A 17314-nucleotide genomic window follows, 5' to 3' on the forward strand; every position below is an offset into this window, starting at 1 on the left:
GGTGTTCACTCACTGGCTCAAAACGCTGGAGAACCAGTTCGGCGCCCAGGATGCCGTACCCACCGCTGAAACGAAGCTGTCTGTGCTATAGACCAAAGTCGACCACCACGTTTACAGGAGCATCGCTTGATGTACGATGTACGATGCCGCCGTGGAAGAGCTAAAGCGACTCTACATTAAGAAACGGAGCGTGGTGTACAACAGGCATCTGCTCGCCACGCGACGTCAACAGCCAACCAAGTCGATCGATCGCTTCGCTCAGGAGCTGCGGCACCTCCTCGCGGACAGTACTCAAGAGGTACGGACACACGAGCAAGTCCAGGACGATCTTGTCCCAGACGCTTTCGTCTCTGGGATCAGCTCTACAGATCTGAGGCTCAGGCTCTTGGAGACAGCTGACCTAACGTTCGCGGAGGCCCTACGGTTGGCCAACGTTTACACTGAGGCCCGGAAACAATCCACCGCTTATGACCACGCACGGGTCGTCGCGGGGACTTCTCAACTCGCGCGACCGGAGAGGGCTACCGCCGAGGATACGGGTGCGGGCTCGACTGCGGCCGAGCCCCTGGCCGCTCCCGAGGTGGACTCGGATTCCGGCCTGGCAGCAGCTACAGCAGCCAGGCCCAGGCCTGACTGGAACGCGACGTGTTATTTTTGTGGCACTCGGCAGCATCCTAGGTCAGCGTGTCCGGCTCGGGAAGCCATATGCCATTTGTGTTCTACTAAAGGACATTTTGCGAAAGTGTGCAAGAAGACCGCGTGGGGCACACGAGCCCGCGCGACCTTGAATGGGCTTATCGCTGAGCCAACGGACCGAGCACAGAGCGGGGCGCCTCACCCGGCTTTGGTGAGCGGTCCTCCTCCTTGGCTGCACCTGGCTGCATGGCTGGCCCCTGGCTGCACGCACGTCCTTGGTGAGATACACCGGGCCGCCGAAACAAATGGCGCAAACGCGACCGGCCGCGGAGCGACCGACCTTGACTGGCGTTCGAACGCCTTCCTCAAACAAACAAAAAGTTCCGGCTTTGAAAGCTCCTCCTGTTGAGCAACAAACGCCGCATGTGACACGAGCGCCATCTGACGGCTGTTCGTACGAACTACACGCTCTTGCTCCAGCACGTGAAAGTACAATTGACTGCGATCTTTCGCACGGGACACGAGCGCCATCTGACGGCAGCTCGTACGAACTACACGCTCTTGCTCCGGCACGACCAACTATGCGTTTGGCACGGGGGCCCTCCGGAGGCTCCTCGAACGACCGGAAAACTGCAGCCGGTGTGGGATCCACGCGCGAGGCGCGATCTTCTCGCTCGGACGGCGCAATACCTGCCGGATCTTCTGGCCTTGATCAGGCCATTATCCCGCTCTTGGTCGAAGGCATTTTTGCGCTGGCCCTAATCGACACAGGATCTACGGATAGTTTCATCGATCAGCGGCTGGTGCGTCAACATGGGTGGCCGGTCATCGGGACTACACGACGGATCTTCATGGCCTCCCAAGGACTTCGGCTCAGCACGAAGGGGGAATGTCGATTGAAACTTGTGATAAAGGGACGCATGTTTTCCGATGTACATCTCATGGTCTTACCTGCATTATGTGCGGACATCCTGTTAGGACACGATTTTCTTAAGCGACATGGACGTTTGGAAATTGAATTCGGTGGGACGGACACGCTTGCTGTGTGTGCACTCGCGAAAATGGAAATTGAGCCTCTTTCGCTGTTCCCCAACCTGACCACTGACTGCACTCCTGTCGCGGTAAAATCGCGGCGCTACTCACGAGCGGACGCGCAATTCATTGCGGAAGAAACGGCCCAACTCTTGAAGGACGGTGTTATCGAACCTAGCCGGTCGCCGTGGCGGGCACAGGTCTTAGTGGTGCGAAATGAGGCCCATCGCCGGCGCATGGTAATCGACTACTCACAGACGGTTAATCGCTTTACACAGCTGGACGCCTACCCCTTACCGGGGATGGACGTGCTAGTACGACAGGTGGCCCAGTACTCCATCTACAGCACTCTTGATCTGCCTAGTGCGTATCATCAGATCCCCATCTCTAGGGCTGATCGCATCTATACCGCCTTCGAATCGGGTCAAAGGTTATACCAGTTCACCTGATTACCTTTTGGGGTAACGAACGGGGTCACCTGTTTTCAGAGGGCTATGGACGACCTCGTTATTAAGGAGAACTTGACAGATGTCTTTGTCTATCTGGACAATCTTACGGTTTGTGGGTATGACCAGGAGCATCACGATGCTAATCTGAAGCGCTTCCTCGAGGTCGCGCATAGGTATCGCCTAACCATGAATGAGGCTAAGTGTCGTTACTCTCAACGCACGATAGATCTTCTGGGGTACACCGTGACCCATGGCTCAATCTCTCCGGATAAGGAGCGTCTGCGACCTTTGCTTGATATGGCCCCACCCGGCGATCGAGCTTCGCTGAAGCGAGCTCTCGGGCTGTTCGCCCACTGTTCGAAGTGGGTGCAAAATTTCTCTGCGAAGCTCCGCCCACTCGTGGCCTGCGACACGTTCCCCATGAGCCCGGCCGCCTTGGCGGCCTTCGGGGGCCTTAAGGCCGACATCGCGGGCGCCGCTGTGGCGACGATCGACGAGAGCGAATCTTTCGTCTTGGAAAGTGATGCCTCGGATCATGCAATAGCGGCGACTCTCTCCCAGGGGGGGCGCCCTGTGGCTTTCTTTTCGCGGACTCTCCCCTCCGTTGAGCGGAGGCATTCGTCTGTCGAAAAGGAAGCGTACGCAATCGTCGAGTCGATTCGGCGATGGCGACCGTACTTACTCGGGCGATGCTTCCAAATCATCACGGACCAACAAAGCGTTGCGTTCATGTACGACACCTTACATGCTCAACGTATTAAGAATGAGAAAATCACTCGCTGGCGTATCGAACTCGCCGACTTCTGCTACACCATCAAATACCGCCCGGGGAAGGATAACCTGGTCGCCGACGCTTTATCGAGGCCGGCTACGTGCGCGGGGATCGTAACTTTGGAGGGGCTGCGCGCTTTGCACGACACTATGTGTCATCCAGGGGTGGCGCGTTTCACTCATTTTGTGCATAGTGGTAATCTGCCGTACTCCATTGAAGAAATCCGCTGGATCTGCCGAGACTGCGCTATATGTGCGGAACTCAAGCCGCATTTTTACAACCCTCCCATGGGGACGCTGGTTAGGGCTACTAGGCCGTGGGAGAGATTGGCAATGGATTTCAAAGGACCACTGCCGGTGTCGAGCAACTCTCATTAGCTGCTCACTATCATTGATGAGTACTCGCGGTTCCCTTTTGCTTATACGTGCGGGGATATGACGGCAGCCACGGTCATACGGTGCCTGCAGAATTTGTTTTCTCTGTTTGGGTATCCGGCCTACGTGCATACCGATCGGGGTGCGGTGTTCCTGTCGCAGGAGGTGCGAGGTTATTTGCTCCAAAATAATGTTGCTTCGATTTACACCACACCGTACAGACCCCAGGCGAATAGGCAGATCGAACACTTCAATGGGATTATATGGAGGGCCGTCATGCTAAGCCTCCGGACCCTCGGCCGGGGTCTCGATAAATGGGCTTGGTCGCTACCTGCGGCCCTGAACTCGATCAGGGCTCTCCTATGTACGGCCACCAACCAGACTCCTCACGAAAGACTGTTCCACCACCCTAGAAGCTCGGGTAGTATCCGATCTTTACCCAGCTGGCTCACTGAGCCGGGGCCGGCCTATCTCAAACGAGCGGTGCGCACAAGCAAGTACGACCCCTTTGTGGATAAGGTGCAGGTACTCCAGGCTAATCCCGAGCATGCGCGTGTGATGACGGCAGATGGACGCGAGTCCACTGTCTCCGTACGCCATCTCGCCCCTTGTGGGGTCATCGACCCTTCTAGGGATATCGACGAACCGATCTACGAGTCTATGGACTCTACCGAAGCTTCCTCTATGGAACCTTTGCCGTCACCTCTGTCGTCACCTACACCCCTGCCTGAAGGCTCTGAGGTGCCCCCTCCGACACCTGCCTCCAGCGGCTACTCCGACGCAGGGGACTCCGGGCTTGGGGACGCCGTACCCGGTAGTTTCCGGACACGGGCTGGCAGGGTAGTTCGCCACCCCGACCGCTATGGGTGGACCGACTGACATGGAATGACGTACCCAATCAATTAACGCTGACGCACGCTTGCGATCTGCCTAGCGGCAGTATAGTTCTAACGGCGGGGAGAATGTAGTGAAATTATACCAAAGTTGAACCCAGGAGAGATACTCGCTTCAGCCACTGAAGGGCGTCTATAAAACCTGGGACATCCGCGATGCTGAGCCACTCCTGTGACAGTTACTTTACATGTAGTCTTGAATGGTACGTATATGCTAGGCTCGCACATATATGCTAGACTCGCTTGCTTTGACTATTATTATCGGTCCTCTCTGTATGATACCAAGATCCTGATATCTATTGCATGAATGTATTTTTACAGGATGATGCCAGAGATCTAATTGAGATTAAACCTACCTATGGGACAAAGTTGTGGACCTGATTGATTTTTCACAACACACACTTGATCCGATAAACTGGGCTAACAGGACTTATTACATCGAGATTCTCGAGCACGACAGATGAAGCACCTACCTATGCAGATCTACCTAAATCTATATATATGCCCTCCCCACCGACATAACAATACCAAATGTCATTATTATCTGGTCTTGCGTGAAAGTTTTCGTTACATGATGGGAAGACCATACCTTTGCCCTCTCCATCGCTCAGTGTTGAAGAAAATTAATTATTTGCATACTTAATTTGTAAGTTGTGGATTTTCTTGGGCCTCGACTGCTTATTGCAAACACAAGTTTTAATTGCTTGCTTAAGCTTCATTAATACATATATTAATCAGCATTAAGTGTGTTCTATAAAATCTACCAGTCTAACTAGTTGTCTGAGAGCTTTGGACAAAGTCGTAAATCTGTCTGCAGCTGACGAACTTTAGCAGGGCTGGCTCGTGTGCAAACCGTTGCCTGGGGCGACCAGCCTGCACGTCCCTCGCTCTCTTCAATCAAATCGACCAGTTTGATCTGAAGAACAGTTCTTTTAATTAAATATTCGTAGGACAAATAAATATGCTTTCTTATCGAGTTATCAAGGTCAAATCCGTGTTGCATGACGTACTAACCAATAATTAGAGTTTCATAAGCATTCTTTGTTTGCCAAAAGACCGTCTACGATTTCATACCACCTTCGAAATAAATGTAAAACTTTAACTTGTAGCGACCCATGGGTCCCCCAAAGCTCGAGACCAGCAACAGAATCTCCTGGCCCAAGCCGGTGACGTAACCGGCGGCCAAACCGCGCGCCGAGGTTATAATCCTTTGCACCTGTCGGTCACATGACCACCAAAGCGTGCCTCGCCTGAGAGGCGGGGCTTTGGTTCTGATGTATGCTTTTTGGTTTGGATATATATATGCGAACCCGATAAACGGGTTTTCAGAGTTCCCGAGATGATTATACAATAAACATATTCTCGGACGAGTTTGTGTCTTGTCCGTCACTTCGTCCGTCTCAAGCAGGAGCGCTGCTCCTTCACTGGTGACCCCGAGTTTACAACACGCGATGGACACGGCAGTGTCCCTCAAACTGCCCACTTTCTGGGAAGCACATGCCGCCGTCTGGTTCGCTCAGGCGGACTCCCAGTTCGCCCTGCGTGGCATTACGGAGGACACCACGAAATACCATTACGTGGTCGCCGCGCTCGGCTCCGTGACCGCCGCCCGCTGCCTGAGCCTCCTCCAGAGCCCGCCCGCTGACGGCAAGTACGACGCCATCAAGGCACTTCCTCTGGGCGCTTTCGCCCTCTCCCCGGCTGAACGCGCACGACGCCTGCTCGACCTTCCTGAGCTCGGCGATACGCGCCCGTCCGAACGTATGGACTACATGCTCGCGTTGCTCGGCGAGCATCCCTCGGATTTCCTTTTCCAAGAGCTTTTTCTCCGCCAGCTCCTGGCCCAGGTCCGGGTCGCCCTGGCAAGCACGACCATCACAAACCCCCGCGACCTCGCCAGGGAGGCCGACAAGATTGATTCGGCAAGCCAGCTCATCGGAGCGGCGAGCCAGCTCGTCGGGGTGGCTGCCGGGAGCCCGCCCGCCGCCCAGTCGGCGCCCGCGGCGCGGTTTCCCGCCCACCCGCCCGACGCCCGCGATGCAGCTTCCTTCCCGGAGGCCGCCGGACCGGCGTGACTGGCAGCGGCGACGCCGCGTCACCCGGTCCTGACACGTCGACCGGAGCCCCCGCCAGACCCGGCCTGGTGTTATTTCCACGCCAGGTTCGGGCGGCAGGCCCGATCATGTCGACCCCCGTGCACGTTCGGCAAGTCGGGAAATGGTCGGGCTGGCGCTCACTACCAGCCATGAGCGCCGGCCGTTCCGGAAACCTGCTATTCATCGTGGACCAAGCGTCGGGGCGGCATTTTCTCTGCGACACCGGCGCTCAGCTGAGCGTCATTCCCGCTTCGGCGGAGGACAGGCGGGCCGCCATTCCCGCTTAATCGCGGCCAACGGCTCCGCCATCCGCACCTTCGGCCCACGCACCGTCGCCCTCCGCTTAGGCAGCCAGCTCTTTCGCTGGGAGTTCATGACGGCGGACGTCCCCATGGCTTTGCTCAGGGCCGATTTCCTTTGCGCCCATGGGCTGCTGGTCGACGTTAAACGTCGGCGTCTCGTCAACACCTAAACTTTCAGCTCGCTGGCGTGCACCTTGAGCCGTTCCGCGCCCACCGAGCTTTCCTGCGTCCTCCCGTTGGCAGACGACTTCGCGCGTCTCCTCGCGGAGTTCCCGGCCCTCACGCGACCGACGTTTTCGGCCGTCGCGGTGCGTCACGGCATCGAGCATGACATTCCCACTACGAGCCCGCCGGTATACGCCAGAGCTCGCCGTCTCGACCCAGCCAAACTCGCGGTCGCCAAGGCCGAGTTCGCCGCGCTGGAGCGCCTCGGCATCGTGCGGCGCTCCGACAGCGCCTGGGCCTCGCCGCTGCACATCGTCCCGAAGCCGGGGGGCGGATGGCAGCCATGCGGCGACTACCGCCGCCTCAACGACGCCACTACCCCCGACAGGTACCCCGTCCCGCACATCCAGGATTTTTCCGCCCGGTTGGCGGGGCGGACCATTTTTTCAAAAGTGAACCTGATTCGGGGGTACCACCAGGTGCCTGTCCGCCCGGCCGACATCCCGAAGACGGCCGTTATGACACCTTTCAGCCTCTTCGAATTCCTCCGGATGCCCTTCGGCCTCAAAAACGCGGCACAGGCGTTCCAGTGCCTGATGGACGGCGTGCTGCGCGACTTGCCGTTCCTCTTTACCTACCTGGACGACATCCTCGTCGCCAGCACGTCCAGAGCCGAGCACCTCCTCCACCTCTGGACGCTGTTCGGCCACCTCAGCGAGCACGGCTTGATCGTCAACCCGGCCTAATGTCACTTTGGTGCAGCGACGATCGACATTTTGGGCCACCACATCACCCGGAACGGCGCCGTACCGCTACCGGCCAAAGTCGAGGCCATTGCCGCTTTCCCGCGCCCCCGCTCCGTCAAGGCGCTGCAGGAGTTCCTCGGGATGGTGAACTTTTACCACCGCTTCGTGCCCCGAGCTGCGCAACTCATGCGGCCCTTGTACACCGCCCTCCACGGCCAGCCGGCGAAGCGCGACGTCGTCTGGTCCACGGACATGGACGCTGCTTTCACCGGCGCGAAACGGGCCCTCGCCAACGCCACGCTGCTGGCCCACTCGGTACCCTATGCTCCCATCGCCCTCACCACGGACGCCTCCGACTACGCCGTGGGCGCGGTTCATGAGCAATGGGTAAACGGGGCCTGGCAGCCGCTCGCGTTCTTCAGCCGGCAACTCCTGCCCAATGAGTTGAAGTACAGCACTTTCGACCGCGAGCTCCTCGGGCTGTACCTGGCCGTCCGCCATTTTCGCCACCTCCTGGAGGGCCACCCGTTCACGGCCTTTGGCGACCACAAGCCATTGATTTTCGCCATGGCCAAGGTCACGGAGCCGTGGTCGGCCCGCCAGCAGCGCCACCTCTCCGCCGTGTCGGAATACACCACGGACATCCGGCACGTCGCCGGAAAGGACAACGCCGTGGCCGACTGCCTTTCTCGAGCCGGCGCCAACGCCGTCCACCTCGGCGTCGATTTCACCCTGATGGCGACGGAACCAGGCCACCGACGGCATGGTGCAGGCGCTCCGGGTGGCGGACACGGGCCTCCGCTTGGCTGACGTCCCCTTCGCGGACACGGTCCTGCTTTGTGATGTCTCCCAAGGCCGACCTCGCCCCGTTGTGCCGGTCACCTGGTGGCATCGCATTTTTGCTTCGCTCCACCGCCTCTCACATCCGGGCCGGAAGGCGTCCCAGAGGCTGGTGTCAGCACGTTTCGTCTGGCACGGGTTGCGACGGGACGTCCGCGACTGGGCCAACGCCTGCACACCCTGCCAGCGGGCCAAGGTCCACCGTCACACCCAGGCTCCGCTGGCTCCTTTCACCGTGCCCGAGTGACGTTTCGTCCACGTGGACCTGGTGGGTCCCCTGCCCCCATCGCAGGGGTTCACCCACCTGCTTACCATGGTGGACAGGACCACCAGGTGGCCGGAGGCCGTGCCCCTCGCCTCCACCACCACCGCCGACGTGGCCCAGGCGTTCATCGCCACCTGGGTCGCGCGTTTCGGCGCACCGGCGGACATCTCGTCGGACCGCGGCCCACAGTTCACGTCCGAACTGTGGGGCGCGGTCGCCCGCACGTTGGGCGTTACCCTGCACCGCACCACGGCCTACCACCCCCAGGCCAACGGGTTGTGCGAGCGGTTCCACCGCTCCATGAAGGCCGCACTCATGGCCGGCCTCCAGGACGACGGCTGGGCCGACCGGCTCCCGTGGGTCCTTTTGGGCCTCCGCACGGCTCCAAAGGAGGACCTCCAGGCATCCACCGCCGAGCTGGTGTATGGCCAGGCCCTCCGCGTCCCGGGCGAGTTCGTGCCCAACGCCACCAGCCCCTGGTCCGCCGCGCGCCAGCGCATGGACTTCCAGGAGGCCGCCCAACGTTTCGCCCCGGTGCCCACGTCCCGCCACGGCGACCCCCAATCCTACGTCCCCCCAGCACTCCGCACGGCGGAGTACGTCTTTGTGCGCCACGACGCGCACCGGGGGCCGCTCCGGCCACCATACGACGGACCCTTCCGGGTCCTACGACGGGACAACAAGTCCTTCGTCGTCAGCATCGGCGGCCGGGCGGACCGGATTTCGGTGGACCGTCTCAAGCCGGCCCACATGGACGTCGGCCAGCCGCCACGGCTGGCTCCCCCACCGCGGCGCGGCCGCCCCCCGACCACTGCACCCCCCGTCCGGCCACCCGCCACCACACCGGACCCCCCCCCCCCCCCCCCCCCGTGACCAGCCAGGGGTCGTTTCGGTCGGGTCATCCAGACCCCCCTCAGGTTGACCTTCCTGGACCAAGTCGATTATGCGGGGGCGTGTGTAGCGACCCATGGGTCCCCCAAAGCTCGAGACCAGCAACAGAATCTCCTGGCCCAAGCCGGTGACGTAACCGGCGGCCAAACTGCGGCGCCGAGGTTATATTCCTTTGCACCTGTCGGTCACATGACCACCAAAGCGTGCCTCGTCTGAGAGGCGGGGCTTTGGTTCTGATGTATGCTTTTTGGTTTGATATATATATGCGAACCCGATAAACGGGTTTTCAGAGTTCCCGAGATGCTTATACAATAAACATCTTCTCGGACGAGTTTGTGTCTTGTCCGTCACTTCGTCCGTCTCAAGCAGGAGCGCTGCTCCTTCAAACTCATGTATTCAATGACTTAAACGATAGAACAAAACATTTAATTTTTAGTAAGTTTGTATAAGCCTGTAGAGCAGCCCTGAAGTTATATTAATAAGTGTTGACTTTTTGTGCAAGATTGCACGAGACGCAATTGCAAAAGATTAGATTGTCACCGAACAACGGGGTTTGGAGAAATACCGTTCCCTGGGGAATCTAAATGAATGTTCACTTTCTTGTTCACACTGGAATTAATTCTATTAATTTAGTACAACATATGTATTAAGACCATTAAGATATAACTGCATCTTCACAATTAGAGAATTTAACTTTCTGTGACCCTCCTCTCATCAAGCTGGTGAGATTGGACAAACCAGATGGCCTTCGTCACGGAATCGAGTTGTTGTCTTAAAATCAGTAGACCCTGTTTGTCCTGAATTGTAAGACGAGTCAGATTCTTTGTAATAACATTTAAATCAAGCTGTTTGACGTTTATGGCTGGGTTAAGAGATAACGATTTGTATACTGTGTTTTCAAATCGATCACGAAAAGACCTGCAGTACCATGGATGGATCCAACAGATGGCGTTGAGAGACCACGAATTACTGTTACGCTTGCTAAAGTTCCCTGATCCATGTCCGATCTATTAATTAGCTTTTCCTTTGGCCCCCAAATCTATTCTCCTCTCCTCTCCTCTCCCCTCTCCTTCACACCCCCCCCCCCTTCTCCCTCTTTGATCTTCAACTATAAGACAGCCGTGTCGAAGCAAGCTGCGGAGATTTCTTACTTGGGTTTGTGTTGAGATTTTGCGTATGGGCATTGGTGTGTGTGTGTTCTTACTTGCTTTCTTTCCTTTTTCTTTTTTTTTTGATACAACATCGAGGCTCGTGAAAGAGCGAACATTAATCACACAGAAAGACAAACCGACACATAAAACATATAACATCGGGAGCGGTAGACAAGATGGGGAGAGAGGGGGAAGGACACAAACAACATTTGAGAGCAGGGACCAAGAGACATGGAGACAACGAGAGATCTGTGGGAGGGAGAGGGCTTTGGGGGGAGGCATGGGAAGGGGGGGGGGGGGGGGAGAGGTATAAAACATCTGGACACTGCCAGGACTTCCAGGAAAGAAGTTGGAATTTCAAACAATGTGGATCTGGGGTGAATTAGTGGGGGTAGAAAAGATCAAGGTTTTGGATGGCGGAAGATAAGAGATGGTGGTGAACAGCTGTTTTAAAGACCTGGAGGGAGGCATGGGATTGAAGGGAGTGTGGGAGTTTGTTCCAGAAGCGGGAGAAAAGAGGAATGAAAGAGTGAAGGTGAGCAGAGAGCCGAGATTTCGGCAGTTTAACCATCAGAGGGTTGCTGGCAGATCTTGTGCGACCTGTAGGAATATTTGGGGGACAGAGCACAGAGAGCTGGGGGAGCAAGGCCGGAGAGGAGTCGGTAGAAGACAGAAAGACCACCAACCTGCCTGCGGTGAGTGAGTGAAAGGCCCTCAGAGATAGCTTCATCGCGGGAGATTCCAATGATTCTGAAAGCTTTGGTTTCAACAGCGTGAAGCCGAGCTAGGTGTGAGGCAGGAGCACCAGCCCAGAGGGGAAAACAGTATTCCATTGAGCTGCGGATGAAAGCCTTGTATGTGGTGAGGAGCTCAAGTGTGCCTAGGAAGGACTTCGCATGACGGAGGATGCCCAGTCGGCGACTGGCTTTGGAGGCCAGCTTGGAAATGTGGTTTTCCAAAGAAAGATCATGGCAGATAGTGAGACCCAAAAGCTTGAGCGACAGCACTTCTTGGAGAGGATTGTTGAGAAAGTAGATGGGAGGGTTGTCCAGTCGATCATTTCGGGGAGACATAGTAAGAGTGTGAGATTTGTTAGGATTGAAAGACATGTTCCACTTGTTTGACCAGTCTGTGATTTTGTCCAGGTCTTCAGAGAGTGAGGAGGCTGCAGACTGCCGATCTGAGGGAAGAGGAATGGAGTGGCAGAGAGTGGAGTCATCAGAAAAGAGATAGAGAGGATTTTTCCAGAGAGTCGGAGAGATCATTGATAAAGACCAGAAAAAGCACAGGGCCCAGAACACTGCCTTGGGGAACTCCAGCCTGAACAGGAAGGGGGAGATGAGAGAAATCCATTCAGGGCCACACGTTGACTACGACCAGAGAGGAAGTCCGCAAGCCATGCATGGAGATTTCCATAGATACCATAGGAGGAGAGTTTGGTGAGCAGAGCTGGGTGCCAGACCGTATCGAAGGCACGTGATATGTCAAGGGAGACAGCTCTCTGATTTCCTGTTTGGCATTGAGGACCTCCATCCATTGTTGAAACAGCAGAAGCAACATGTCCAGAGTAGAGCGACCTGGTCTGAAACCAAATTGATGATCAGAGATCAAGCCATTGGAGAAGAGAAAAGATTTCATATCCGAAGCAATGATGGATTCCATGACTTTGCTGATAATTGGGAGCAGGCTGATTGGTCTGTAGTTGCAAGGATCTGTTTTTGCACCTTTTTGTGTAAAGCAGTAATGTTTGCTGATTTCCAGGATGCTGGCAGATGACCTTGAGCAAAAGAGAGGGTGAAAAGAACAGAGAGAGGGTGAGATAGAGCGGCAGAGCAGGATTTTAGGACCCGTGGGCTGATGCCATCTGGTCCAGTTGCAGAATCAGAGTCGAGGTTTGACAAAAACTCCTCCACCTTGTCAGGAGAGAAGGACACAGAGTCCAGGAGCAGTTGGGTTCGACTGGGAAAGGTGGGAACAGAGAGAGATGGGTTTGGGACTAAAGATTTTGAGGCAAACACAGAGTTGAGGCATTCGGCTTTGTCACGTGCGATGTCAACTGTGTGGTCATTTGAGGTAAGGGAGGGGATGGAGGGGGAACAAACACCAGAAACGGATTTGACCAGATGCCACCTGCATTTGGAGGAAGGAGACAGGTTTGAGAGTTCATTCTTGAGTGAGGAGAGATAGTGCTTCCTGGCACTCCTGAGGGTAGACACACTTGTTTCGAGCTTGGTGGAAGGAACTGAGATTGCCTTCAGTTGGATTAGCCTTCCAAGAGGCAAAGGCAAGTTGTTTCAGGGCAACTGCCTCACCACAAGATTCAGTGTACCATGGACGGGAGGAAGGGTAAGACAACTGAAGGCGAGATGGGATAAATCTGTGCTTGAGAGAGAGAGCAGTTTGCTTTGGAAGAATTCCCAGGAAGAATTGATGTCAGAGGCACTGGAGATGGGAGACCAATCCAGACGATTGATGGTTGCTTGAAGACCGTCCCAATCGGCCTGAGTGAAATGCCAGACTCGTCGACGCTGAGGAGGCTCTCTGAGAATGGCCAGAGATGTCCACTTTGACAAGCACATGATCAGAAGAACCGATTGGAGCAGAAGAAGAGCAGCAGACATTAGCACGGAAGTTTGTCATAACCAAGTCTAGAAGAGAAGATACTCCATTGGCTGAGATCCGGGTCGGGAAATTGACAGATTGTGTCAATCCCAGTGAGTCACAGAAGTCCTTTGCTGAGGTGCCATGACTGGTGAGAGAGGAACCCACACCCAACCAGCTGGCATGATGACAGTTGAAGTCACCACATATGAGGAAGAGAGAGTTGGGATGAGTGGATAGAAGTTGGTCCATGTTGTCAGACAGTGAAATGTAAATGGAGTCATCACTGTTTGGAGGACGGTACAGAACACATATGAACAAAAGGTGGGAGTGGAGAGGAAGCCGTAGCCAGAGGTACTCCTGGGGGTGAGGAGGAGAGAGAGCAGTGCAAGGAGAGTGAGGAAGAGAGTTTTTGATAAAGATAGCCACCCCACCACCAGGACGAGGCTCAGGTCTATCATACCGGAGGAGGGAGTAACCAGGAAGAGATATGAAGGAATCAGAGACATCTTGAAGGAGGAAAGTCTCTGTTAAGTCCCTTCTTGTAACCTGAGTGAGATCTCCCACGTTGAATTAAAAATCAGTCAATCATCTTCTGAAAAGTTTGGAAAATTTAATTATTGAGTCTCAATTATTCAAGGCTAAATTAATTCCACATCACCAGCAACTTATATCATGAGGAGACATTGTGAGAAGTCATTGACCTGTCTACCCAGCATAAATTGAAACAGTTTGACGATTTGGGGCTTTTGGGATAGGGTGCAACAATACTAAGGGTCCATCTATAATAACAGGCCATCTTGATATTAAATACACACAATAAAGGGTATATATGTAGCTTTGGCCCCCAACTTGGTCCAACCCCCCAAAAAAATTTATTTGTCTGTGGACCTTTAACGGTTAAGGTGACCGGCTTAAGCTCTTCGGGTCTTGAGTAGTGTCTGCATGGTGAATTGAATCAACAGAACATTTAGGTAATCTCAGCTCTCGGAAGTAAGAAGTTGGAAGTTGGTGAGGGCATTAACCCCTTTCGGAGCACAAGGCTTCAGCCGTTAACCCGGTGCTTTTGCACAGATAGTTAACACCCAAACCATAAGCAGCTTCTTGCTTCCCACCCTGAACAAATGGTATTCCTGTTACCTTTTGTCGAACATCGGGTGTAACCAGTTGGTTTGTGAAAAAACTGCTAACAAATGTTCCCTGGTAAAAAGTTGGGGATAGGACAATTTGGTCATAAATTAGTCGTGGTAGTAAATCGATTTTGATCTGCACTTCATCTTGAACATCGCAATAAAAATTTACTCGTGATCACCTCCTAATGTCTGAAGTCCTGTCCTGCAACTTCGTGGTGACAGGTGGACGCCTCTTCGTGGTGGTTGTACCCAACCGCCCCCCAATGCAAGTCGGGGTCCAAAATCTTCCCTGCCTCCCGGCTTTGTCAGGGCAGCACGTCTCTGTCTCTGTCACACACACACACACCTGAATTTGTGAATGCAAGAGTACACCATCCTGGATGTGGGGGATCTCCGTCGCTCCTGCACGATGGATCGGCTGTCTCCATGACGCAGGTTATTCGAGAGAACTGTCTGGGGCTATACTCCAACTTACGACTACAACTATTCCTGTCTCCGACCTCCTTTGTTCATGGCTTAGTCGACATTGCCCTGAAATCTATCTAGCTGCTCTTTGCTAAACACTCTTTGGCAGTTATGCCTTTACTTAGATGTAGGGGCCAAAACTAAACATTTGAGGTCAAGAACTAATGTTGGTGTTAACCCTACTTTTCGATTTGTAATTCGAACAATGCCAATCGAAGTGTTTGTGGTAATCTATTCCTGGTATGTGAAGCACCCTGCAACCCATGCTTGCACAAAACGGATTGTTTTTTGGAACTCCTGCCACATTTTAAATAACATCACCATGCAAGTTTCTTAATGAGCGACCATGTTATACTCACAACTGGTAACGGCCCATTAGGAAACGCATACTTAAAGCATTCTTAAAAGAAGAGTGGGACTGAAAACACATTTAATGCGCTATTAACAGATTAACGTGACACTTCCCATCCACGACAGCCTCCGCCACGGTTAGAACGAGCTGATTCATCAATCATTGTTTGTTTAACCCTAATATAGAGCCATTCAAAAAGACGTAACATTTTTTTTTTAAGGGAGGTGTGAACTGACGGGTTTGGTTAAACCTTACAAATTTTTTTATGCGACTGATTAGATTTTTTGGGGGGGGGGAGGGGGAGGGGCGTTCTCCATGAATAACACTCGACCCAAACAAAGCTAATGGAAATCTGACGATACTAATTTGGGCAGTGTAAATCAGCACAGGCCTATGAGCAAAATGTTTTGGACCACCATAAAACCAAGATGGCGGCCCTATTTCGTCTGGGTGTCATGGTGGGTGGAGTTGAGCAGCAAATGTGGGTGGGGTCCAGCAGCCGTCCAACCAATAGGTGCACATTTCAAAAATCAACCAAGCTCCTCCTCCCCCAACAAGAACCACAACAGCACCAACAACCATGCCGCGCTCTTGCAGACCTGCAAAACGTCTCCATGGGAAGGTGCCCCGAAGTCGAAAGTTTTGTGCCAAGTCATTGCGGAGAAAGCTATTTTAAAGGTGGAAAGGGGTGGAAGAAAACACAAGTTGCTACTATGTGAAACACCAACCGATGCATGCAGAATACGGATATTTGTTTTTCTTTGGAATGTTGGCTCCATTTTCCATCCAATCGTGTAACTTTTTGCATGAAGTAACTTACCATTACACACATTTATTATTCGGTCAACTTGGTTGTGGGATGGCTTTGAAGATCACAAAATATGTCTTTCCATTGTTGGGAAAGGAGGTGCAGAGCAAACTGCACAAGCGCATCTTGCCTTGTTGGGGAGAGGGGAGTGGGGACAGGGTTGAGCGGGGCTAAGGGGAGGGTTGTACGATTGCTATAACTGCCAAATTATGCTACTATTATTATTGCTACCCTATGCTTACGGGGTGAAAAGTGGGGTTAGCCAATCGGGTGCGTACATGCGTATGTTCTCCATGTCTGCATTTTAAAAATTCATTTTCTTGGCTACAGTCAGTCCGATTGATACTAAATTTTCACCATAGTATGCATCTACTTATGTATGATGTTTAAGGTGATAATTATGACATCATAGGTCACGTTGTACAGGCGCCATCTTGTTTAAATTAATTTTCTCAACTGTTAGTGCGATTGACAAAATTTTCACCATGGTATGCGTCTACTTGTAGAAGTTTTTTAGCGATAATTCTGGCGTCATAGGTCACATGGTATGGCGCCATCTTGGAAAAAACGAAAAAATATTGGACCTCCATATCTCCAAAACCGTTCCATAGAAAAAAAATTAAAACGTGGCTTATTGTAAAAAAAAACACACGAGACCTGTGTCATTAGAAATGACGTCATTGGTACCTTCATTACGACATAATTCGACAAGTACAACACTTAGTCCAATCAGTTTGAAATTTCTTGAGCATGATCAATGCAGCAATATATTGGAAAATGGGAATTTATGTCATCGGTCGCTGCCCTGGCAGATATTGGATCAAATAAAAATAAAAATAATGAGTTGGCTCACACAAAGTCGATTGCGCAGGGTAAGTATTTAAGAATTATATGAATATACCATCTACTTGTTAATACTGCATTAGTATTAATTATTACATGCTTTGTTATATAGATTTTTTTATTATTTATTTGGTAATTATAATGCCAAGCTGTGGAGGGACCTATTAAGCTGTTCTATACACCTTGTCCTTTTTCAATCCTGACAAATCTCACATTCTCACTATCTCTCTCCCAAAGGGCTGTCAGGCAAACCCTCCCCCCTCTCTACTCCCTCTCAAAGTTCAGTCACTCAAACTCTTGGGCCTCAACATCAGCCATGATCTTTCTTGGACAAACCACAATTCTAAATTTGGCTTACAAAGGCAGTGCCACACTGTGCATCCTCCTTCACACTTGAGCTCCTATATACATAAAAGGCCTTAATCCACAACTTGGAGTACTGCTCTTTACTCTGGTGTGGTGCCCCTGCCTCGTGCCATGCTCAGATTGATGCCCTGGAA

Source organism: Myxine glutinosa, chromosome 1, assembly GCF_964187855.1.
Source record: "Myxine glutinosa chromosome 1, kmMyxGlut1.1, whole genome shotgun sequence".
Lineage (NCBI taxonomy): Eukaryota > Metazoa > Chordata > Myxini > Myxiniformes > Myxinidae > Myxine > Myxine glutinosa.